The sequence below is a fragment of the Lygodium microphyllum genome, chromosome 3 (assembly GCF_053477565.2).
Source record: "Lygodium microphyllum isolate KBCC chromosome 3, Lygodium_microphyllum_v1.1.10, whole genome shotgun sequence".
In the NCBI taxonomy this organism is placed as follows: Eukaryota; Viridiplantae; Streptophyta; class Polypodiopsida; order Schizaeales; family Lygodiaceae; genus Lygodium; species Lygodium microphyllum.
The window spans coordinates 102,002,119-102,026,894 of record NC_141137.1 but is presented as its reverse complement, the minus strand read 5'-3'; positions in this window follow the sequence as shown (position 1 = coordinate 102,026,894).

The following is a 24,776-nucleotide window of genomic DNA, read 5'->3' as shown; positions in this document are numbered from 1 at the left end:
TCCTAAAAGCAGTCTTGACTTCATCACCCTCTCGCATACGAATCTGATGAGACCCTGATCTCAAATCAATCTTTGTGAAGAATCGAGCCCCCTTAAGCTCATTAAGAAAATCATCAATCCTGGGTATAGGATACCTGTTCTTCACTGTTATCTTATTGAGATCCCTGTAGTCAATGCACATTTTGAAAGATCCATCTTTCTTTTTGACTAACCGGACTGGAGATGCATAAGGTGAAGAACTTGGTTCAATGAATCCCATTTCAAGAAGCTCTTTGATTTGCTTGGCTACTTCCTCTCGTTCACATTTTGATAATCTGTAAGGTGGCTTATTGATTGTCTTTGAGTTGGGCTCCAAATCAATGGGGTGATCCACCGCTCTCTTAGGAGGCAATGAAGTAGGTACTTCAAACAAATCTCTATACTCCTCAAGAAGAGCTGTCAAGGCTAGATGGTTTGCTGAATTATTGGGCTGATCCTGTGTTTCCTTGTTCAAATGCAAAACAAATATTTGTGAGCGCTTCTTGTACTCTCTTTTGAGTTGTTGAATGGTGATAAGCTGAAAATCAGATCTACTAGGAATTCCCTGTAAATGGATGAGCTGTCCATTGGAGATAAACTCCATATATAACTGTGAGAAATCCATAGTGATCCTGCCTAATGTCATCAACCAATCACAACCAAGTACAATATCTATGGGGCCCATTTCCAGAGTGATTAGGTTTACTTTGGCTTCAAAATTTTCAGCCAACTGCAAAGAAACCTGTGGGCAAATCTGTGTGCTGATTTCTTCTTCACCATTAGCCACTTGTACTCTAATGGGCTGCTGTAAGTCTGTGGGAACACAATTTAACTTGTCCATGATGGACTTATTGACAAAACTGTGAGTACTGCCACTGTCTATCAGGATGAACACTGGCTTTCCACATATGCTTCCCTTCATACGAAGCGTATTAGGGCTCTTAGATCCCATCCAAGCATCCATAGAGATAGAACAATTAGTGGCAGCAAGCGACTCATCACAAGATCCACTAGGCCAAACGGAGCATTTCCACCTGGATCAAAAGGAAAAGAGTCGGCTGGATCATAAAAGTACTCCTGTCCAACGTCCTCCTCAAAATCTTCATTTTCAGCATTGATTGCCACTGCATTAGCTTCATCTATGTCATCTTCAAAGTCCTCAAATACTAGCATACTCTGAAGCTTTGGCTTGACATTTTTGTATACACACTTTGAAGCATGATCAGGTGTATACTTTTCTCCACACTTGAAGCATAAGCCCTTGTCCTTCCTTTCCTTGTAAAGATCCATGGGAATAGATTTGGGATTTATATTAGCTGAAGTGGACTTAGGCTTGTTGTCACCCTGTTTAAATTCAACCTTTGGATTGTTTGCTGTCCTGAAATTACTTTGAGACCTAGAAGCATTAAATGGAGGATAAGTTGGTACCCGTAAGCTCCCACTAGGCACATGATTGCTACCATAAATGTTACCAACTTGTCCCTGCTTTAAAACAGTCCTTGGCTGTCCATAACTTGGTTGAAATGAAGACTTTTTCCTATACTTTCTTCCATAGCACTCCGTAAGCTCAATAGCCTTGAAAAGTGAAGTAGGATTTTGTACCATAACATCAGCTGACAAAGATGGCTCCAAACCATACATAAACTTGTGAAGCTTAGCCTCATCATTGATGCTTTCCACATACATGGTCAAGTTGAGGAATTGGTTTGTATACTCTCTTACACTAAGGCCCCTTTGTTCCAAACCATAACATCTCTGTGCTAGCTTCTCTTTCTCAAGAGGCGAAACAAAGACTTCAGCCCATAAGTGCCTTGAAAGCTTCCCAATTCTCAATAAGTACATTCTCTTTCTTGATATACCTCCATCAAGTATGGGAAAATCCTTCTAGATACAAGGAAGCAAAGTGAATCTTCATATCATCAGTTTTAGGGTATATATCAAAGTAGGACTCCATCTTAGAGGTCCATTCCTCTAAGTTTGATGGTGAAGATGACTGGCCATTAAATTTGGCTAAAACAATTTTGTCCTTGAACTCTCTTTCATGAAAGGGTTGTTGTCCCAAAATTGGCTGATCAGGATTACCAAGTACAGAACCTCCAAATTGAGACTGAAATCTTCCAACAGGTGGCTGAGAATTACCATGTAATCTTCCTGTTGGTAAAGTACCCCTGGAATTTTGAGTATGTAGTCCAAAAGCTTGAGTATTGGCCCCATTTAAACTGCCCAAATAGTCATCATGCCTTTGTGAAGCTTCTCCTACTTCATACTGACTATTTAGAATGCCTCTTCTTCCAATAATCCCATTTCCATGACCATTTTGGTTAGATGGCTGAAGTGGGACTGAAAGGCCACTATTTGAACAAGCCCTCTCATTAGCTTCTCTTGATCCCATTTGCAACTGCATTAATAGAGAAAATTGTGCCATAAGTTGAGCATTAGATTCTACTAACTTATCAATGGAAGCCTTGGTTTGAGTAGTTGAATCCACCAACTTATCAATGGAAGACTTCGTTTGATCAGTACATAAAACCATCTGCTCCATTCTTGACAAAATGGCCTCATGTCATTCCCTATGTCTTTGTTCATGGGCACACAAAGTATCATTGAGCAAACTGACTTCTCCTTGTTGTTGAAGCTCTTCAGGGTTCTCTTGAAGTGTGCTATCCATCATGGAATCCCTGATTTGCTGAGCATAATCCTCCTGGACCTTATTTTTGCCTTTATGTCCTGCCATATTAGTGCGGTCCTGCAGTACCCCCTGTCAGTAAAACGGCTATAACTTTGGCTAGGAAGCTCCGATTTCAGAACTTTTTTGTGCAAATCAAAGCTAAGATTGCCTCTTCGAGATTAGCTATAGCATGCTATAACAGGTTTAGGACAGAAAATTCTGTAGCTAGATTTCAGAGTCTGAACTGTCCAGTCGTGCACCTTGTCTAGACCTGTGAGTGCCCTGTTTTGACCCTGTAATGCAAGATAGTAACCCTAAATGCCTACCAAACCCTGCAAAAGGTATATAGGACTTGTGGGTACCCTATAGTACATGCACCTGTGCTTCAGCAATGAATGGTGTACCTGTAACCACCTGTAAATACCCTATAAGTGACCTGTAAATTCCCTGTTTTACCCTGTTTTGGTCCTGTAGGTACTTGAGTCCTTGGAAAGCCTTCAATCTTCAATCCTCCACTTGTTGTACCTGTGTGAGGGATAAAACGGCATGACAGGCTCCCTACACGGGCTCCGAATCACCGGGAGGTGGGCAAAGTTCCCCCCGGGTCGGTTGGTTGCACCCCTTCGGGATCTTCGATAGTGAGGGAGGGTCACCTCTCTTTTGTCCCACTATCTCCCCCGGCATCCACCTTTTTCCTCGGTGGGAATATCAACATGGCAGAGGCTAGTGTTCTAAGCAATCAGCATGATATGCATTTCTGAAATATTCATTCAGCCTTCCATGAAATGCAATTGAATGGGATTTGGAAAAATTGGGATAGAAGAAGGGTCTTACTGATGTAATTCAGTGATTCACTGATTGCTAGTACTTACCCTTTTACAATATTTCAGCTTGTGTGAGAGAAATTCAACAAAACAAATCAAGGTTATGCATCAAGCTGATCAAATGATACCTATGATGAGTAATGGTTTGAATCAAAATGGAATTCAATGAAATAGGCTGAAATCAAGGAAAATTAACACTAATCTCTGATCTATTGATCAATCCAGTGAATTAATTGATCAATAATCTCCCATCAACAAGTGGAAAAGCCATTAGCAATTGGATTATTGAGAGATTTCAGAGATTAGTAAAAGGGAAATACCTCCATTAAGCTTGAAGAATATGATGGATGTCAGCTTCAACCCCGTTGATGCAAAAGTTCTTCATAATCCATCATAAATCTGTCATAAAGCTTGAAATCTCCATAAAATCAGTCCATACAAACTTCAATATGATGAAATCCTTGAAGAATCAATGCTCCAGCCTTGCTTGAACACTTGAACCTCAAAGATTCAAGCTCCTTGATGAAAAGCCCCAAAATAATCCTTCCATTTGAGCTCCAATGTCATGCACGGGCTGAAATCTCTTCAATGTCTTCAATCTTGGAGTCTATCCAACTTGTACTTAGCTTTAGAGAAGCTTTGGAGGTCAGGGAAGTCCAAAATTTTGAGAAATTTGAGCTTCCATGTCTATGGCTATGGCTGCCCTGCTGTGTATTAGGGTTTGAGCAAGAGAATGACTGATCAGAATGCTTCAGAGGCTGAAGATTATTACCAGCGAGTGCTCGATGAAGCCTTCAAGAGTTGTGATCAATGGCTGAAGATGTGGAGCAAGCTGAGCGGGGAAGAGAGAGCAGGAAATCCAGTGCAATTTTCAGCGCAATTTTCAGGCTGTAGTCTGGCTGAAATCTGCAACACACCTCAACTGTGGTACTCCTCCTGAAGCTCATGCAACATAGATTCTTTGCCCCATGCTTTGACAAAGAGAGATGTTCAGTAGAGAGAGATATTTGAGACTTTCTTGACAGCCACCATGAAAGCTTCAGCCAAAAGCTTGAAGGAGAGAGAAGAGAATCTCTCTTTTGAAAAGTAATTGTAGTTTAGCCTCTAACTAAGCCCGGTTAACCATCCTTTACCCTAGTTACCTCCATTTTTGCATAAAATTTGATGACGTCTAGCCATTTAAGCATTTATCCGCCATATCTGACCTTGGATATCTCTAGATGTAGTCTCTTGCTAACTGTAGATGTCCTGCAGCACTCCACTAGTCACTGTCTTGTACCATTTTTGTCTGAAATTGATTTTGAAATAGGAAAATGGGATTGAAAATGGAAGAAAATAATGGATCAAAGACTGAAGCTCTGATACCACTTGTCAGAGAGAGAACCAGGGAGAGAGAAGACTACAGAGGAGAGAGAAAGACTGCAGGAAGAGAGAGAATAAGAGTGACGAGGAGAGAGAAAGACTAGATTTAGAGAGAGAAAGACAAGAAAGAAGGGGAAGCCATAGAAGCTGTGAGCAAGAAGGGAGAGAAAGTCTGTAATTGTATTAATGTGTCAAAAAGATGTGAAAATTTACATCTTCTCTTCTTTTATACCAATCTCAGTGTGACATGGCATAATATCAACATTATTAACACTTATTTGTTATTCCCAGCTTCTTACAGTTTATCATATCATATGGAAAAGCCAATAATATAACCCCTGTCCCAGCACACATCATGTTGCCTTCTGTCCATAACATCACTCTACATTCTCTCCAACTTTCACGAATGCTAAGCACATCAATATCCTCAAAAGGTTATCTACCACCACACCAACATCCTCTTCTCCCAACAATTAAAAGTTTATTGCATCATATGGAAAAGCCAATAATATAATCCCTATCCCAATACACATCGTGTTGCCTTCTGTCCAAAGCATCACTCTACGTTCTCTCCAACTTTCACGAATGCTAAGCACATCAATATCCTCATAAGGTAGGACATGGTTTGATTCGTAATCATCTCCTTTGTCATGAATTGTTTTTGAGTTTAAAACAACCACTGCATCTTTCTTTCCCCATTTTGCAAAACCACCTACAACTTCATGAACCTTCATTGCATCAATTGTTGGGAATGACAAATATGCCGCTACATTTAGACATTTATCAATAGCCACTGAAATATATCCACCTTGAAGTGTTTCTCCATGGCATGTCTCATTTGCATGTATTGCATGCACTCTCCCAAGTGCAACAATCTCATGGTCAACTAGCAAATTCACAGTTTCTCCAAAATAAAATTCATTATTCATGATACATGTTTAGTGAGAAAATGGAGATTTTATAATTTGTATGTTATCACCTCTCAAAAATAAGAAAATAGTAATGAAATTGCTAAATACAATGAAGTATCAAGTTTCATTGAAAAGAAAAAAGCACTGAAACATTAGATAGAATGGGTTCAACATCCATAATACAAAGTATTAATGGAAACATCTTACAGCAAGGGGATAGATTTGACCATATGACCAAAAATAAACTTTCTCACTAACTATGCCTTAAACCAAATAAGAAAAGATTCTCCTATTATTTTTATTTGCCCTTGATTTTACTTTATTTTATTAGCTACTCTTTGTAAGCAAAAACTTCCTTGTGTGTTCTCATTGGGGAAAGATATAGCAAAAATTCAAAACTTGTACTATATCCATTCAACATGAGAACAATGATTAAAATTCTTTATAATGTATATAGGAAAATATTTAGCCACTAGTGGTTAAAAATATATTGTATGTATTCCACACCATAGCAAATATAAAAATTCTTTATGATCCCCATAGGAAAAGACATAGTCAAATGATTGAAACCTTTGTTGTATGTATTCCACATGACAAAAATGATAAAATTTCATTGTGGTTTTCATAGAAAAATATTTAGCCAGACGGTCAAAACCTCAAACAAAATACATATAACAAGGATAAAAATTCATTCTAATTTTTATGAAAAAAGATTTAGCCAAATGGTCAAAACCTCTATTGCAAGTATTTTACATAAGACTTAGGATTAAAATTCTTAGTGATGTTCACAAGAAAAGATTTAGCCATATGGTCAAAACATGTATTGTATGTAACCTAGATGATAGCAAGGATAATAATTGTTTGTGATATCCATAGAACAAGATTTAGCCAAATGGTCAAAGCCTCTATTGTATGTCAACAAGGATAAACAATCTTTGTGATCTCCATAAGAAAATATTTGATCAAATGATCATAACCTTTATTTCATATATTCCACATGACAACAATGATAAAGATATTTTATGAGAAACATTGACCTCCTGCTTAAATGTTGAAACCACAAGGATCTCCAAAGAATATGAGATTTCATTCCCTATGACATGAAGATATAAAGATTGAGAAAATTTCACCATCAATTAGAAGCTATTTTAGAAGGAAAGATAATTTGTATCATGGTTAAATATTTATAAATCTTATAGTACCTACTTGTTCATAATAGTAAAATGTATCATATTACATTTTATTTTTAAGTTATATTATTTTAGTTTAAATCATGTTATATTAATATATCATATTATGTGTATATTATGAAATATAATATCTATATATATATATAATTATATATATACATACATATATATAAAGTATATTAAATTATATTTTATAAGATTATGTATATTTAATGTGTCTAATATGTAAAGTGTAATATCATTGAGGATTTTGAAGCCACCTTAGTAATAGTTCAAGAGTAGAATCTCTAGTAGGGTAGGATAGAGAGTGTGTAGGCAATATCTCTAGTTGTGGAAATAGGGGTAGTATCCCAATTGTGAGTTCTTGGGGGGGGGGGGGGGGGGGGGGAGAAGGTCTAGGAGAAATGCCCCCAGTGAGAGTTTGGGGGCAGCATCCTCCTCGGTGGAGATTTGGGGGCAACGCCCCCAGTCAAGGTTCGGGGGTAGTGCCCCCTGTTGGGGTTCAAGGGCAGCACCCCCGATGGGGGTTTAGGGGCAGCGGCCCCAATGGCAGGGTCCAGGGAAAAAAATTACCATTACGTGATTTTTACAAAAATCGCGACGTGAAATCTTTAAAGAAATTAAAAAATAGTTACAAACTAAGATCTAAATCTACTCGTATTTCGTAACAAATTATGGTAATTCAAATAGTGCAATACATAAATGATCCCTTTCTCGAGGTTGGTCTTTATAACAAATCATGACGCTTTTCAAAACAAGTTTCTCTTCCCTTCCCTCTCTCTTCCACACAACTCTCTGACCTGAGTGTTTTCTCTATTGCATTTTTATAGTTGTAGGTTTTGCATCCCTAATCCTCTGCGTTTTTATCTCTACTCTTGTCGCCCCTCTCTTACTGCAAGTTTTGCGGCCCTAATCTTTGGCAATTCTGTCCTCCTAATATTCTCTGAGTACTCTCCATTGTTTCATTGTGCAGTTCAAATTTTGATTTGAATCTAGGTATTGTGACCAAAACTGCCTACATCTTTAAATCAAAAATCTTGCTCCAAAGGTTCAGCAATTCTATAGGGCAGTGAATGATTACCACTTCACAATGTGTCTGTTCTACTTCACTGGTGATTTTTGTTATGTTAGCACAGATTGTTTACTTCTACTAACTACAACATGTTTTAAATTCCCTCTATTTTTTATTTTGAGTTAAACTACACTGATTTGGTGCTTGTGATTCTCCACTTCTTTTCTAATCTCTACTAATGCATACTCTCGGGGGGGAGGAGAAGGTCTAGGAGAAATGCCCCCAGTGAGAGTTTGGGGGCAGCATCCTCCTCGGTGGAGATTTGGGGGCAACGCCCCCAGTCAAGGTTCGGGGGTAGTGCCCCCTGTTGGGGTTCAAGGGCAGCACCCCCGATGGGGGTTTAGGGGCAGCGGCCCCAATGGCAGGGTCCAGGGAAAAAAATTACCATTACGTGATTTTTACAAAAATCGCGACGTGAAATCTTTAAAGAAATTAAAAAATAGTTACAAACTAAGATCTAAATCTACTCGTATTTCGTAACAAATTATGGTAATTCAAATAGTGCAATACATAAATGATCCCTTTCTCGAGGTTGGTCTTTATAACAAATCATGACGCTTTTCAAAACAAGTTTCTCTTCCCTTCCCTCTCTCTTCCACACAACTCTCTGACCTGAGTGTTTTCTCTATTGCATTTTTATAGTTGTAGGTTTTGCATCCCTAATCCTCTGCGTTTTTATCTCTACTCTTGTCGCCCCTCTCTTACTGCAAGTTTTGCGGCCCTAATCTTTGGCAATTCTGTCCTCCTAATATTCTCTGAGTACTCTCCATTGTTTCATTGTGCAGTTCAAATTTTGATTTGAATCTAGGTATTGTGACCAAAACTGCCTACATCTTTAAATCAAAAATCTTGCTCCAAAGGTTCAGCAATTCTATAGGGCAGTGAATGATTACCACTTCACAATGTGTCTGTTCTACTTCACTGGTGATTTTTGTTATGTTAGCACAGATTGTTTACTTCTACTAACTACAACATGTTTTAAATTCCCTCTATTTTTTATTTTGAGTTAAACTACACTGATTTGGTGCTTGTGATTCTCCACTTCTTTTCTAATCTCTACTAATGCATACTCTCTCTTGATCAATTCAATCCATACAATTACTACAAATCATACTACTACTCTTTCATATTATTAGTATAGAATAATATTAGCACCACAAGCATTATCTAAATAAGAATCATATATGAAAATTAAATACAATCTTTATTTTTGTAGCAATGAGATTAGGCACTTACTCTTGAAAATTCGATGTCTTCTTTTTCTTCCTGATTGCTTGATTGATCTCTTGGAGTGCTTATCTTTTTTAATGCCCACTACCTTGCAAATGATAGCTTCTTTGCTGTGAATATTAAAAAACATGATTTTATGCACTGTTGAAAATACTCTCTTTGCTGTGAATATGAAATATATGATTTGTGTAATGTTGAAAAAACTCTCTTGGATGTGAATATGGAATAAATGGTTTGTGCAATGCTTTCATCAATGAGTGCTTTCAAAATACTAACCTTTATTTCTATTGTGTGATGCTATATACCTTAAGGTTTTGCCTCAAGGCTAAATCTAGCCTTATATTTCTTGTATCCTTCAATAATATCAGAGCATTTTATCAAGTTCTTATGCATCGTATTATACTTTACTATATAGCACTCTCTATTATATTGTATTTTCATAGTAAAAGCATTTTCGTAAGATTTGATCGTTATATTCTTTATAATTTTGCAATAAGCATATGGCCATACAATACTTACCAATACTCAATAAACCATATTACATGGAATGTGACATATGATTTTGCCATAGGATGAAATTTGATATTCTAACAACACATATCATGATCTTTCATCAATCTATAGATTAGACCATATGGTCAAAAAAAATCTTATAATATAAGAAGTACTTTTTTTTATTTTATTCAATATAAACTGAGATTTGGTCATGTGGTTAAAACTTTTCTTAAGTTATAATATGCAATTTTTGTTATTTTTTCCAATATACTATGAGATTTGGCCATGCAACTAAATCTTCTCCTTAAGCTACCTCTTGGCCAAAACAAGAACTCTTGTACTATCACAATATCTTGCAATAAATCAACCACTTTGTGCATTCTACTACAAGAATAACATTTCTCCATTTGGTCAAATGCTTTCTTATATTATCAACCCTTACTTACTTCCAATAGGAAAGACTAGTTTCTACTTAGAATTCCTTACTTTCTATAATTTGGCCATATGGTCAAATCTTGCCTTGCAACAAACAAGCCACTTTTTTGGGAATTGATCTTGAAAAATTAAGACTAAATTTATGGTGGGTTTGATCGCACAAATTTTGGGTATGCTAGATTTGGCAGTATGGCAAAATCTTCTAAGACAAACATATTCTATATTATCTCCAAAAAGGAAAACCATGTTTTACTTGGAACTCCTTAATTACCTACTATATTTATAGGAAGTTTGCCCATGTGGTCAAAACTTGTTGTGCAACAAACGAACCACTTTGTTTCCATAAATCATTTGTTTCATTTTACTTTTTCATAACTTCCTATCTATATGGTCATATATAAATATCATATCATTTTACCACAAATTAGCCACTTTGTCCATTCCACTACAAAATAAAAATTGGCCATATGGTCAAATCTTTCATTTTATTATCAATGCTAGCATTCAAGAATCCCCCATTCTTGTTTCATTCAACCATATGATCAAAGCTAATCTCATACGTCTTGCAAACCTTGAGACCACTTTTTTCATTCCACTATAAATTGATATTTGGCTATATAATCAAATATAATTTCACTACATGTTGCAACAAATGAACCACTTTCTTCATATGGTTATGAAACTAGATTTGGCCATATGGTTAAAAGTAGTTTATAAAAATATAGATATCTTATAAGTTTTACTGTGAGATCAAATCTCCACCTTTCAAGTGTTTTTCACATTACTTTATGTTAATATCTATGGGATTTGCTACATAGCCACATTTGTTTATATGTGAATCTCATATCACAATAAACCACATCCTCTGTTTAACTAGCCTTCAAAAACCATATGGTAAAAAACCATGACAAAGTTTCTAATCTCATAGATAAGTCTTATGACTGAATAGGATTTGACCACGTGGCTAAAACCAATGCCAACACTTCTACAATATGACTCCTTTCAAGGAAAACTTACATGTACACTATTTAAAATATTAACTTTGGGCCAAATGGAGTTGTGATATTGCTACATAACCACATTGATATATGGGTGGATCTCATATTGGACTAAATCTCATTCTTTGATTAAATAGAATTTAACCACATGGCCAAAAATCTTAGCGAAGTTCCTAGAGTATGATACTTGCATAGGAAACTTACATGGAGAAGAAATCCAATGTTAACTTAGGGACAAAATCATCCATGAGATTTTTTTCATAATCACAATGATTTTTCACTATATCTCATACCTCACTAATAGTTAACATTTCATTATTTCTTGACCATTTGGTTAAACCCATGGCCAAGTCTCACGATTAATAGAATTTAATCTTCTCACCGAAATCCATGGCAAAGTTTTTACTATATTATTCTTGCAAGAGAAACATAAATAATGCTAGCTTAGGGCCAAAATAATCCAAGAGATTTGATACATAAGCACATCTATTTATAGTTAGATCTCATACCACACTTAATCTCAAATTTTAATATTTTATTTTATGGAAGAGTCCCTTTGGAGTATATTTATCATGTATTTTGTAAAATCTTGTGGTACTCTGTTTCTAAATTTCAACCTAGAAATCTTATACATTTATTTAGGTTTTGTGAATTTTGACTATTTGTAGATCCACTTTTGTTTGAAAACATTTTCTCTTTGTAGAACTATTCAATGGAAAAAAAAGATAGCACATCCAAAAAGGAGACCCAAACCATTGATGGGGTTAGTGGTGATTTTGTGTATCCATGGTATGTGGATATTTATGATAGCCGCTTCCTCCTCCATGACGCCCTTATTCTTTATTGCTTCGTCTATGATGGTTGTCAGGATGCCCCCGTATCTGATTGTAGCTGCTTTTGACGCAGGTTTCTTCCTTGCGGAGCGCGCGGTTGAGGCAGGGGATTCTCCTCCTGCTGGTGCTTCTGCCGGAGTGAGGAGGACAGCTGAACTTTGAATGGTCTTCTGTACGAATCCATTCCAATCTATTTCTTCAGGGACTCCTGCTGCTATGCTTTCCAATAGTGAAACCCCGATCCTGTTCATCAGCACATTGTAATGTTGGCTCGAGAATAGGGTATGGATCATCTTTGCTTGTAATTTCACCGCTGAGTCCGGGATGTCAACCAAGCTGATTCCATCCACGGTATGGACCGCTTCTTTCTTGACCCCCAGCATGGTGTAAACATCTCATCTCGGCCTTCTCTCTTTCTTTGGCACAAGCCCCAGGGCCTTTTCTATGATTTTTGCATTGAGGGGCACTTCAATTCTTCTTTCTTGCTCCCCCATCCTTACTGTGACGGTGCCACAATTCTTGCTTTTATTGAAGTTCCTCAGGAAATCCGCGCACATGCTATAATCCACAGCCTGCCCCACCTTCTCCACGTACTTGTGGAGGTGGCATCTGTCCACCAAGTCTTTGATCGCGGGTTCCTCCAGGATGGTCTCGTCCAGATTCAGTGTGTGCTTGAAAGTGAACTGACTGAATCCGCGTGCTTCGAGCTAATGCCGAATTTGGTCATTTCCTCTTCGGAGAATGGGAGTTTGCCTCCTTTGTCCTGTCCTGCCATGGTAGTGACCTGTCAACACACCATGCCAACGTTAATGCCTAACAATCGGCTTATTTGAGGCGAGGTAAGCAGTGTTTTGCGTGGGTTGACTTACCGAGCCAATAGCCAATCATAGAAGCTTGGATTGTATTCGAGTTGGGCATGACAGTCCAGAGTAGATGGTTGGATGGAGACTTGGGAAATGTAGGTCAAAACATCGTGGAAGAGATCTCCAGTATTGAGGCGACTGGCAACATGTAATTCCTGTTCGGTGAGGAATTGGTCAATGTAGGGGTGGGCGAGCACATGGTTGTCCAAATGCTGATTACGAGTGATGGGCTAAGACCCTAAACGAGATAGGTGCCACATAAGTGGGGTCATATTCGATAGTTTTAATTGCCCTGCGTTGTTTAGCATTGGTCATTATGCGACAACCTTTTTTCTCCCATTGGATCCTTAGCGTAAACCACTACTGCAAGAATGTGGAAGGGGAGCTTGACATCTGCTTGAGCTCTTGTAACTCTTGTTCAAGAGCAGAACGAGGAGACTTACGATAAGAAGTGATAAGTCTTCTTAGTGCAGCTTGATCCTTCGAGATTTCATCATTTGCTATCAGTTCGGCAGCAATTTTGGGAACTTTAGTGGTCATAAGTTTGTATTCCTCCCAAGTGCATGGTAATGCACGAACATCCGAAGCAAGCGTTTCGTCAAGAAGGCCTAGGTCTAGCCTCTCGTAGCTTCTAGCAAATGTAGTGAAAGTTTCATCTAACATTTTAATGCAGGTTATTAAGTCATCCCCAGAAGTTGCGGCAAGGTCCTTAGCCAAAGAGAGAAAAGGTCGTATTGCGTATGAAGGTTTAAGACCCTCTGGCAGGGCTGGTGCAACTGGACTGGATAGTTGTGACTTCCTCATTGGTGTCACGGGTTGGGCCTCGCATTGTGAAGCACTTTGAGATGCTGCAGGAAGCTCTAGAGGCATGGGGGTTGTACTAGGTTCTGAGTGAGCAGTCATAGTGGTTTGTAAGTTCTTAGGATTAGGTAGGTTTAAGGCCTGGGGCATTTGCTTTGGTCGATAGATGAGCTGAGGCTTGCAAGCCACCGCTGGCCCTGGCCTACTAACTGTGTTCTGGGCACCACTTGTGCAAGCCTCTCTCATTAGGGTGAGATTGCTTATAGATGAGCTTCTTAACTGGCCATTTTTAGGCACCCAAATCCAGGGATTGCCCTCGTAGTATCCTTGTGCCCGCAAGAGATATTTGGGAATCCAACACGACGTGGTTGTGCGTCTACGGCGATAGCGCCTAGACTGCCTCTTGGGTCGGGACGGTTGATAATTTGGACCTTTAGGATCATACTTGGGTGGTCTACCCGGATGTGGTTTTTGCCGTTTCGGCACCCATAGAAACTTAGACTCTTTGGCCTTGTAAGCGCTCTTGGTGGGCGTGGGTCTGGGGTTGAGAGCGGCACGAGGCCGTAGTTTCCGTCTGTTCAGACTCGGGCTGAAGAGTGGTCGTAGGGGTTTCTACCGGTGGCTTCGTAAAAGTGGGGGAGTTAAGACAGCCCTTAATGAAAGTCGTCACTATGCACACATTACCGATAGCAAGATGTATGCGATTTAGGTTGTAATCCACATTACAGTTGGTTTGCTTCTTGAAAGTGCGACCCAATAGCGACACATTGCCAGCTCCTTTATTGTCAGGCAACACATGGAAGGCTGGTAAACTCTCAGACTCGATGGAAACGACCACCTTGCACTTCCCTAGGAGTGGGTAAGCGGTTCCCCCAAACGGGGTGAGTTTAGCATTAGTGGGCTGTAGTTGCGGTTGACCAATGCATGTCCAATGGTCATGCGTCAAGATGTTGTAGTCGGCACCTTCATCAATCAAGGCTTCGAAAGAATACACCGCTCCTGCTGCAACTGTGATCTGCAGGTATGCCGGTGCCACTGGTTCTTCGTCCTGATCTGTAAGGTCAGTTACAATAGCCATGCGGACGTTCAGTGGGGGTTCTAGCATGGGTGGTTCATGTAATGGATGTGAAGGAGGATAGTACTTCTTAATGCAGCTGCCATTAAAAAAGCCTATTCTTTCACCGTCAAGTGTCTCCAACTCGACATTCCCGGTCCTACCGATCACGCATACTCTGAAAGGCCCTAGCCCCCGAAACTTCATCTTCTGTTTATGTCCTTTCACCGAGTATGGCAGAACGAGGTCCCCTTGTTCGAAGTCTCATAGCTTGACATGCTTGTCAAACCACATCTTTCGTCGAGCCTTTTCACAAATCAGAGAGTGAGTGGCGAGGAGTCGGGTCTCCATTAAGCGCTCGAGTTCCACTAAGCGGTTGGTCCAAGCCTCTCTTCCCTCCCAACGCTCCTGGACTGCTAGCCTCAAACTAGGGATGAAGAATTCTAAGGGCAAAATGGCTTCAGTTCCGTAAGTCAACCTAAAGGGCGTTTGTCCTACAGTCGTTTTATAAGCTGTGCGATAGGCCCACAAGGCCGCCATTAGCTTGTTGTCCTAGTCGCTTCTCGAAGTAGACATGACTTTTGTAAGCACATTGACCAGGATTTTATTTGTGGATTCAGCTTGGCCATTAGCCTGAGGGTAATAGGGAGAGGACTTCCGATGAATTATTAGGAAGGTAGAGAGCAAGTGGGCAATCACTTCATTAATGAAGTGTGTGCCTTGGTCGCTTACAAGTTCGATTGGACAACCAAACCGTGAAATGACCTGCTCCCACAAGAACTTTGCGGTGGTCCTAGCATCGTTCTTCCTCGTGGCTCGTGCCTCTGCCCATTTCGTTAAATAGTCAGTCGCACTATGATGTATCGAGCTTGGGAATATTGTGCTGTAGGACTGATAGGTCCAATAAAATCGATGCCCCATTTTTCAAAAGGTTGTCGGGCTATGACAGGGGTCAACTCCATCTTGTTCTTTCGCACAGTCACTTTGGTCCTTTGGCACTCATCGCAATGCTTTACAAATTTAGCTGCATCGCGGAATAGGGTGGGCCACCATAGCTGGGATTGTAGCACCTTTCGGGCTGTTGTGTCCCCACTAAAGTGTCCTCCAGCGATTCCGCCATGTGCTTCATGTAATGCGTCATGCATCTCGTGCTCACACACACATCTGCGCAATAAACCATCTTGTCCCAACCTGTAGAGTTGGCTAGCTATCAATTGGTATGGCTGGATTTTCAAGATGAGTCTCTTCAGCCTGGCCTTCTCAATGGGTCGCTTTGGTAGTCCATTTTCTAGCACTTGCACTATGTCGTCGGCCCAATATGGCATCAGATCCGCTCTAAATAATTCTCGTTCACTAGTCAAGTTAAAAAGATGGGCGTCCGGCAAATCGTTAGGCACGCCTTGTCCAGCAGCTTCTCCTGTGGGTATGTGGGACATGTGATCAGCCATGTAGTGCTGGTTTCCTTTGCGTACAACCACAGAGAAGTCAAACTCCAGTAAAAGGAGTAACCATCTAGCTATGCGCCCCATAGTGCAAGGCTTGTTCACAAGATACAGTAGGGCCTGATGGTGGTCAATAAAGAAAACAAAGGGAGTGGCCAACAGGTAATGCCTAAATTTCTTTACTGCAAATACCATGGCCAACCCCTCCCTTTCCGTCGTGGAGTAGTTCATCTCGGTCTCGGTGAGCTGCCTGCTGGCAAAACTCACCGGGTAATCCAAGTTATGCTCACCAGGCTGGCATAGCACGGCTCCAATAGCGAATTTAGAGGCATCTATGTGCACATGGAACATTACGTTCCAGTCTGGGGCTCGCAAGATTGGTGCAATCGTAAGAGCCTTTTTCAATTCTTCATATGCACTCTGGCATTCTTCCGTCCACTCAAACACTATCAATAGCTTGTACAAAGGTCTAGCTATTAATGCATAATTTAGCACAAATTGTCGATAATATCCAGTGTGTCCCAAGAAGCACTGAACTCCCTTGTAGTTGTCGAGTGGCGGTAGGTCAACAATGACTCTGACTTTGGAAAAGTCAGTAGCAATGCCGTTCCTTGACACTACGTGCCCTAAGATGCATCCATGTTTTACCCAGAACTGGCACTTTAAGGGGTTTAGCAAGAGGTGGTACAGCCTACACCTTTCAAAGACAGCTCTCAATTTCTCCAAGTGTTCGGCCCAACTAGAGTATAAACATAGGTCGTCTACGAACACTTCCAGTTAGCGCCTAAGCATGTCCTTAAAGATAGTGCACATTAGGTGTTGGAAAGTTGCAGGTGCATTCATTAGCCCAAAAGGCATGACAATGTAGGCAAATACGCCCCATTCTGTGGCAAAGGCAGTCTTGTGCCTGTCATCGAGGTGCACTTGCACTTGATTGTAACCCGAGAAACCATCCAGAAAACTATAGGCTTCCTTCCTTGCTACCCTCTCCAGCATGTGCTCGGTGTAAGGTAAAGGATAGTTATCCCGTTTTGTAGCGGTATTCACCTTTTTGTAGTTTACACACACTCGGATTTTCCCATTTTTCTTCATGACAATCACGATAGGTGACACCCAGTCTGTGTGCTCAATCTCATATATGAAACCTTCCCTCATGAGTTTATCTCCTCCTTCACTGCGTGGGCATGTTTGGGATTCATGGGGTAAGGTCGTTGTTTTGTTGGCACTGCATCTAGAACCATTGGGATGTTATGAGTCACGACCCTAGGGTCGACTCCCTTAAGTTCGTCCAATGCCAGGCAAACATGTCAACGTACTCTTGCAGGAGCGCAACGAGTTTGGTCTCTTCTTCCTCCCCCAAGTCATCTGCAACGAACACCGGTCTTGGTTTTTCTCCTTTCCCAGCCAAGTTAACCTCTTTGACTTTGGCGGGTCCCTCGATCAGTTCACTAGCTGACCTTGTCTTTTTGCACCTAACAGGACCACCACTCTGTCACCCTTTTTAAATTTTGTAAACCGTTTGGGTAGATCCCGTGGTTGCCTCTGGCTTTCCGCTTCTGAGTCCCTTGCTTGCTTCCTGGCCTCCTCTTTTAGCCTCCTGCGCCTCAAGTGGATTTGCAAGTCTCCCTTGGTACGTTTGACCTCAGAGGGTTGCGGTATCTCGAGATCACTCTCAGTGCTAACTTCCGACTCTGAGTTGAACTTGCATCCCTCACTTGAGGAAGGTGTTTCCCCAGGGGGTCTTAGTTCCGTAGGTGAATCTATCTTGAGCACTGGGATTACCCATCATTGTGCTACTCCGGCTTGCTCGTAATCTACGGCTTCTATTCGTTCCAGCCAGGATCTGTCACACTCCATTAGCATAACTCCTTTTTCATTTCAACTGATCCCTTCTTTCCTAGGCCTTAAGTCTGCCTTGATTTGCTCTATCGCTTTTCCCTCCATGTCGTACTCTATCGTGTCTACCTCTTCTTCACTCTCTTCTCCCGTAGAGTGACAGTCCTCATATTCCTCATCGTCTGGGTCCTGTCCTTCTGATTGCTCATCATCCCCTAAGCTTCCCTCTTCAATCTCCTTGTCGTCAGTAACTAAAGCCCAGTTATATAACAAGTTCAGGTCATGGACCTTGGTCCAGTTCCATTCTGGTTTAGCTAAAAGGTCACGTAGAGGTTTTAAGTTAGCAGCCAAATTGCCATTCAATTTATCAGTCAGATACTCTACGATTTCCTGAAGCTCTAGTTTGTTGTTGGGGATGCGGGACGAGGCCGGTTTTCCTGGGTTGAGTGAGCTTCATGCCATCATGCAGAGTGGCACAACTGGCTCCTCAGTTGGCACGGTAGCGGTTTTAGCAGCCTGCTGATGTGGTCCTTCCTCATCCGAGAATGGTAGGTCAGTGGTTGCCAACACATGCATCCAATCCTTCTCATCCTCAAGGCAAGGAATATATCTAGCGAGCGATCCATAGGGCTTGGTCGTTTGAGTATCGCCTTTTAGCATGGCTGAGATGGCAGCTAGGTCAACAGGCGTCGTCGTCCAAGTGTCCATCTCTACCCTCACTGCACTAGTTCTGTTCCCTAGGAAAATCAATCCATTGCCCCAATCCTCTATGACTCGTGCAATCCTCATCCAAGGTCAGCCCAATAGTATGTCGTAGTCCACTCCCTTCATGACAATGAAGTTTATCAAGAATTGCACACCGGTAATCTTTACCGGTCAATTCTTTAAGATCCCAAATGGTCTTACCTTCATTCCGTTTGCTAGCGTGACATTGAATCTAGCAGTCTCTACAGGAGGGTTTCCCCATGCCTCTAGGACTGCATGGTTTAGCACACTAACACTGGCACCTGTGTCTACAATTCCTTTCCGAGTCGTGTCTCCTAAGGCTAGGACGGGCAAAACTGCGTGCATTTCAGTGCCTTCCCAAAAAGCATTGATGTGCAAAGATTTGGGATGTGGGTGTAGAGTTAGACTTGGAATCCGTGTAACTGCATCATGATCTTGCGGATCAGTACCTACAAGTTCTGCGTGTCCCTCGATCGAGTCTTTTAACTCCTGCCACAAGGAGTGATTTTGCCTAAGCAGATCCTCCAAGCTTAGAGTTACTGGGGTGGACAGCAAAGTTGTGAGGAGGCTATTGGACCCTTGTCTTCCTCTGAGGCTAGCAGTTCTAGGCCATGCATTCTATTTGCCCTGGTAGTTTTGAGGGTGAGACTAGTGTGCTAACACTGGAGAAGTCATCCATAGGGTCTTCCAATATGGGTTCAGCATCTTCGAGGTGCTTTTGGGCGTCCTTGACCCACTCCTTGACCTTGGCTATAGCTTCGAGTTGCCGTTTGGGATAGGGATATTCCCCTACCTTGGCACTCCCTAGCTCTGCTGTCTTAGGAGCCGAGGTCTTTGCCTCTGCGTCTGTGACCCTCTTTCCCGTTACCAGCATAATCGTTTCCTCGGTTTTAAGGGTTATCTTCGCATCGGTTCTCTTTTTCCGACTCCTCTGGCTTTTTTTCCCTATTGAGGTTGCATCAAGGTTACTTGGCCCTGGCAAGGAGATGCCTGCTTGTTTCGTTTGAGCTTGCATCATAGCATGTAGTGGGCTGGGCGTATCCTCACTACCAAAAGTTTCAACTCCAAAGAGCCCCAAAGGCACCGATGGCATGTTGGCAACGCTCGTTGATGGCTTCCGCCTAGGACAGTCAAGAAACAGATGTGTGATTCCACACTCTGTGCATCAAAGATCCGCTTTGTCCTTGTTAGCTTGTTCTCGCTCTGGGCAGCGTGATGAAATGTGGCCTGGGTGGCCGCAAGTCCAGCATGTGACTGGATCCTGGCTTGGCCCTCCAAAGCCTCTCCCTTGTCCTCTTCCTAAAGCCATCACCGACACTGGCCGATAGTCCATCAGGACTGGGTTGACCTCCTCGTCTTAGGATACATAAGGATTGACATATGCCTCTTCCTCATTAGGCTCCTCCACAAAGTGAATAGGAGCATCGCTAGGTGGGTGAGTCACAAAGCCCCTAGTGGCCTAGGTATACCAGTTGGGTTTATTTCCAGCCTAGTCACGATGGGTCTTGAGTCAGTTGGTGGTGGAAGAGCTAACTGGGTTCCCCTGCCAAAGAAATTAGGCCTATTGCCTAAGTATGGAGGGTTGTACTGCTGCGTATATGGGAGTCTCCTCGGCATTCTGCAATGCGCTGCATCATGTCCGAATCTACCGCAGTTTGAGCACGGCCGAGATCTAGGATCTTGGCACTCCACTGGGAGGTGATTGCCGCCACAGTACACACATTGTACATGCGATCTCACAGGCTTTCTAACGAGCTCTTGCAACCGCGCAATCTCCATTCTCATCTCTGCCATCCCTTGGTCGTGGTCTACACTCTTTCCCTTGTCCTGCGCGCTAGCAGTTGATTTTTCCCCTAAGGTGGTTGATCTCTCAGGGTCCCTTGGCTTGCACTATCTCGGGTGGTAGTCCTCATGCTATGTTCCCTAAGTTGATCGTCTACACGTATTGCCTCCTCAAAGACTCGAGCTAGCACGTCTCGTTGTAAGGTGGAGTTACTAGCCAAAGCCTTGTAGAGCTCCTCACTCGGAATCCCGTTCATGAACACTGTAGACACTGCCCTCTCGGTGGGTCGCTCATTGGTAGGGATTCTCTTGTAGAGACTGCGCACCTGAGTGACATAATCTCTAACGTCCTCCTTCTCCCTTTGACTGATATTCATCAACCTAACAATGAGGTTGTCCGAATAACCTGCCTCCGAAAACCTCTTGATGAAGAGGCCCTTAAGGCGAGCGAAGTTTGTACGTTCTGCGTCATCCAGACTAGAATACCAAGTCCTCCCCTTGTCGCCTAAGCACAGGCCGAAGGCTTGAGCTCGCTGCGCAAGGTCAGTAAGACCATTTGCCTCACACACTTGCTCAAACTGCTCCATGAAGCTGCACGGGTCACTGCTAGGTTCGTATCGAGCTAGTTATTTCGCTACTATGGGGATTCTAGCCTACCCTTTAGCCCCTTGTGTGACTCCCAATCCTGACAGTAGCGCGGTGGCTAGGGCAGTAGCACTTTGTTCCACGGATGTATTGTCCATGAGTCACTTTGCCACCAGTTCACTCAACGTCATGCCAGCCTCCGCTGCCCTTTCCCTCTCTACGTTCGGTCCGGACTTGGCTGCCCCAGCTAGCTCTAGTACTCGTCTAGCCTCGTACATATCCACATCTTGCTGCAGCCTTCTAGCCCTTTGCTTATGGTTGTAGGCAATTATGCCTTCCAGCGCTCTCTTGATAGCTCTTCTCTCTTCTTCCAGGTTAGCCACCACTTCCTCTACAGGTCTACCTTGGATCTCAGTCCTGGTGAGTAGATCATAGTCGTGGACCAGTTCCTGGACTGAAGTTGGCAATTCTCCTAAGTCTAATTGGTCTTCCCCTTGGTCACCTCTTGATCCCGACATTGTTTCTGCTTCCAGCTCCACGAGATTGTCGATGAATCCAATCAGCTCCGGTAGCTTCCACTCCTCTATCTTGTTGCTTCCCGTGTCTTTGTGTTTTTCTCCAGGGGCTACTAGTAGGGCGCTCAGGCACCTGTCTAAGTCTTGGGGTCTCCTCCTACTAGTGGGTTTCTTAATGTTATTAGATATCCAGATGTATTCCTTGTTATTTGAAAGCAGCGGCGATCCTTACTCACACATTGTGCTTAGTGCTTTCGTGGTGCTTGGTGCGAAAACAGGCTTTTCTCTTTTCTTGCTGTGCAGGTTTAGTGGAGCACAAAAGTGAAATGCCGATGCAGAAAGCGTTTAATGCAAACCCCACCCTATTTCTACCCACGTTCTTAGCCTAATTTGAGTTTTCAACTCGGTTTTCGACTATCCTACGGTCTGTCCGCACCCTGAGTTCGATTAATCTCTGAGGTTCTAATGGCCAAACTAGGTCCTGGGGGTGTTCAAGGTCGCGTCCTGGGGTCAGGTCTATGGCAAGGTCAGCAAAAGATCCTTATCTTTTTGTTCTGGCAAGATGGTCCAATTTTGGGAATCGGATAGGGCTGGTCCGACTCTGGGAGTCGGACGGTCCGATTCTGGCAATCGGACCAGTCTGGTCTGACTCTAACAGTCAGACGGGGTTTGGTCCGATTCTTGGAATCAGACCAGGAGGATGGTCCTATTTTTGAAGTGGTCCGACTATGGACTGGTCCGAGCCCAGCCCCAATGGTCCGACTACAATGGTCCAATTCTAAGGGCAGTCCGAGTGCCACATGGCACGTCCGATCGGGACGGTCTGATTGTGGCAATCGGACCAGTCTGGTCCCCGACTCTCTCTCAGTCGGACGGTCCGACCCTGGGAGTCGAACGGTCCGACTCTAGAACTCGGGTGGTCCGATTCTGGGGATCGGACCACTGCGGGTTGGTCCGACTGCATCGACGGTGGGTTCTGGCGCGTTTGAATCCTTCCTAATGCCTGCTGCACTCAATCACCACAAACTTCCCATAACCGATTAGAGCGCCAATGGAACACACCGGACTCACCTGAAGCAGCACAAATCGAATGCGCCTAGAATCGGGGTCGCATTTCCTCGTCCTGTGAACCAGAAACTCTCTCTCTCTCTCTCTCTCTCTCTCTCTCTCTCTCTCTCTCTCTCTCTCTCTCTCTCAGGGCCAACTAAAGAAATGAGGTCTGTCATGGCTTCCCAAACCTCTTAAGGTCCTTTCCCAGCACTGCAAAACCTTACAGCCAGTTCCCTGTCCGTATTTCACCCAAAAACTTGAATCTGGGCCCCTGTTTTCCTGTTTCCAGCTGTAAAACCAGAACCCCTGTTTTCTCTTTTCCTACCCTAATCTAACCTTAATCTAGTGCAAGCAATATGAAAAACAGAAATGTAGAATACTAGTCCTAATCTAATGCTTGCAACAAACCCAAATACTTACCTGTTCCACGGATTAAAACCTCCTAAATCTCCTAGTTATCTCGAGCACTGGTTCAGGCTGCAAACCCTACTTCTGTGCTCGATCTGATGCACGCAGCGCTCAAGGCTCGATTTCGTTTGTCCCGGCAATGCTCAAGGCTCAATTTCGTCTGTCCCGGCAATGAAACCAAAATGTAGGGGAGCTTCAAGCTCTACCCCGAGACCTACGAACCACTTATTGCTCAAGTGTTTTGAACCGAGCAACCATGGCTACCTCTCACATAGCCGACGCGCAATGCCTACCTTACGGGTGTAGTGAGCTTACCTTGATGCTCGATCGAGTACCCTCCTCTCTCTTGCACACCGGTAGCTCCACGATCCTTGAGGCAAGCTCAAGCAACCTCAATCCCTCTCCCATGAGCTTCATCCTCCATGGCCATGTGCGAGACAAGACAAGAGAAGAGAGGAGGAGAAGATGAAGAGAGAAGATGGAGAGCTTCTTCTCCAAGATCCCTCACTCTCACACAATCACTCCCTCACACTCTCTCAATCCCTCTCTCAAGCACAAGTAAGAAGGCAAGAAACAAGAGAAGAAGAAGAAGAAGCTTTTGCCACACACAAGAATGAGCTTCTCATTCACTTTTCAACTTTATATACATGCCCTAATTTCCATGGGCGATCATCCCCCTTTTTTACATGGCCGGCCATTAGCCTAGGCCCCTTTTCTCATTGTCCTTCTATCTTCCTAGCTTCCTTTCCACCGCCTGTCTACATTTACAAATTGCACGAGTGAGAGCTCGGCGCTCTTTTACAAGATTTCAGGGTGCGCCTTTTTATTTTAAAATGCGCATTTTCCCCTTTTGCATTTGCCTTGGACTTTTAAGGTTGCCCTTGCGCTTTTGGTCTTTTTTCCTCTTCTTTCTTCAGTCGGGCTACCTTTTTTCCGCCTTTGCCCTGCGTCTTTCCCACTTTCTTTTGCTTTCTTTGTGTTGGGGTTAACAACAACTCATGATTATCCAAGTTAAAGTAGGCTCCTTTAGTCTCTACTTTGAAAGATATGGAAGCAATGCAACTTGCTCATGAGTTAGAATATCACAAACATTTCATAAATGGTAGTGCAGCTAAATGTTTTATACAAAATCTACAAAAGTTGTATTTTCCCAATATACATGATATAACAAGGTAGTGGCTCTATATGCACTAATTTTGACTTCCATAATAAATATATCCCTTATATTAAGGGCTTGAAATATATGCTTGTTTGAAATTTAAAGTGTTTTATGTAGTTACCTTGGTGTTTTTAAACACCACCAATATCAATGAGAGAATCTACTTAATGTTTTTTATTATTTCAATAACATTAGTTAATTGTGTTAATAAAATTTATTATAAAGTGGTTTAAGTCCAATTTTGTACTTTATGACCATCTATTGTACAAGCATCCTCAATAAATGCCTCACGTTATCCATCTCTTACATTGAATAGCTCACAATTATCCAAGTCGAAGCAGACTCCTTTAGTCTCTAATTTGAAAGATATGGAAGCAATGCAGCTTGCTCATGAGTTAGGATATCACAAACATTTCATAAATGGTAGTGCAACTAAACGTTTTATACAAAATCTACAAAAGTTGTATTTTTCCAATATACATAATGTAACAAGGCAATGACTCTATATGGACTAATTTT